Source organism: Hordeum vulgare, chromosome 1H, assembly GCF_904849725.1.
Source record: "Hordeum vulgare subsp. vulgare chromosome 1H, MorexV3_pseudomolecules_assembly, whole genome shotgun sequence".
Classification (NCBI taxonomy): domain Eukaryota; kingdom Viridiplantae; phylum Streptophyta; class Magnoliopsida; order Poales; family Poaceae; genus Hordeum; species Hordeum vulgare.
The window spans coordinates 132,328,105-132,330,604 of record NC_058518.1 but is presented as its reverse complement, the minus strand read 5'-3'; positions in this window follow the sequence as shown (position 1 = coordinate 132,330,604).

The window sequence follows — 2,500 nt, the reverse complement described above, 5'->3', positions numbered from 1 at the left end:
AAAACGGGTACGGCGGACGTGTTGCAAAAAACTGGGCGCGCACCATGGAAAACAGGGGAAAACCATGTGCGTGGAATGGACGGATGCACGTATGGGCACACGGGCCAAAAAACGTGAACGCGAGGAAATGGGAAAGAACGGGGTACGACGGCCGTGTTGCAAAAAACTGGGCGCGCGTCATGGAAACCGGGTGAAAACCATGTGCGTGGCATGGACGGATAAACGTACGGGCACACGGGCCAAAAAACGTGAACTTGAGGAAACGGGGAAACACGGGGTATGACGGCCGTGTTGCAAAAAACTGGGCGCGCACCATGGAAAACGGGTGAAAACCTTGTGCGTGGCATGGAAGGATGCACGTACGGGCACATGGGCCAAAAAACATGAACGCGAGGAAACGGGAAAAACGGGTACGGGGTCGTGTTGCAATAAACTAGGCGCGCACCACGGAAAACTGGGGCAAACCATGTGCGTGGCATGGACGGATGCACGTACGGGCACACGGGCCAAAAAACGTGAACGTGAGGAAACGGGGAAAAAACGGGTACGGCGGACGTGTTGCAAAAAACCGGGCGCGCACCATGGAAAACAGGGGAAAACTATGTGCATGGCATGGACGGATTCACGTACGGGCAGACGTGCCAAAAAACGTGAACCTCAGGAAACGGGAAAGTACGGGGTACGACGGCCGTGTTGCAAAAAACAGGGCGCGCGCCAAGGAAAACGGGTGAAAACCATGTGCGTGGCATGGAAGGATGCACGTACGGGCAACCGGGCCAAAAAACGTGAACGTTAGGAAACGGGAAAAACGGGTACGGGGCCGTGTTTGCAATAAACTAGGCGCGCACCTTGGACAACTAGGGCAAACCATGTGCGTGGCATGGACGGATGCACGTACGGGCACACGGGCCAAAAAACGTGAACGTGAGGAAACGGGGAAAAAACGGGTACGGCGGACGTGTTGCAAAAAACCGGGCGCGCACCATGGAAAACAGGGGAAAACTATGTGCGTGGCATGGACGGATTCACGTACGGGAAGACGTGCCAAAAAACGTGAACCTGAGGAAACGGGAAAGAACGGGTTACGACGGCCGTGTTGCAAAAAACAGGGCGCGCGCCATGGAAAACGGGTGAAAACCATGTGCGTGGCATGGAAGGATGTACGTACGGGCACACGGGCCAAAAAACGTGAAAGTGAGGAAACGGGAAAAACGGGTACGGGGCCGTGTTGCAATAAACTAGGCGCGCACCATGGAAAACTAGAGCAAACCATGTGCGTGGCATGGACGGATGCACGTACGGGCACACGGGCCAAAAAACGTGAACGTGAGGAAACGGGGAAACACGGGTACGGCGGCCGTGTTGCAAAAAACTGGGCGCGCACCATGGAAAACAGGGGAAAACCATGTGCGTGGAATGCGCGGATGCACGTACGGGCACACGGGCCAAAAAACGAGAACGTGAGGAAACGGGAAAGAACGGGGTACGACGGCCGTGTTGCAAAAAACTGGGCGCGCGCCATGGAAAACGGGTGAAAACCATGTGCGTGGCATGGACGGATGCACGTACGGGCACACGGGCCAAGAAACGTGAACGTGAGGAAACGGGGAAAAAATAGGTACGGCGGCCGTGTTGCAAAAACCTGGGCGCGCACCATGGAAAACAGGGGAAAACCATGTGGGTGGAATGGACGGATGCACGTACGGGCACACGGGCCAAAAAACGTGAACGTGGGGAAACGGGAAAGAAAGGGGTACGACGGTCGTGTTGCAAAAAACTGGGCGCGCCATGGAAAACGGGTGAAAACCATGTGCGTGGCATGGGCGGATGAACGTACGGGCACACGGGCCAAAAAACGTGAACTTGAGGAAACGGGGAAACACGGGGTACGACGGCCGTGTTGCAAAAAACTAGGCGCGCACCATGGAAAACGGGTGAAAACCATGTGCGTGGCATGAACGGGTGCACGTACGGCCACACAGCCCAAAAAACGTGAACGTGAGGAAATGGGAAAAAAAGGTACGGGGGCCGTGTTGCAAAAAACTGGGCGCGCACAATGGAAAACGGGTGAAAACCATGTACGTGGCATGGACGGATGCATGTACGGCCATACGGGCCAAAAAACGTGTAAACGGGGGTCCGGGGAAAAACAGTGTACCCCTTCTTCACAAACGAAGGGCAGGGGTCCCAAGGGGGGCTAAAACCCTCGGGTATATTGGGGAGGAGGGGGCTCCTCCCTGCTTGGGTGTGGGAAATCATATGCAAACCTCCCGTTTCTCCCATAACCCTTGCTTTTCCCAAACGTTGGCTCGGATGTCCCGTCGTTCTCCTGTCCCGTGTACGACTCATGCCAAATTCTGATCCGTCGGTCGAACGGCTGTTCGGGTTGCAGAAAAGTACGTATCGTGTCTGCACACGGTCAGGTCGATCTAATCTCGTGCCGCGTTGTCCCGTCGGTCCCGTGTACGAATCGTGCCAAATTCTGATCCGATGGCCCAAC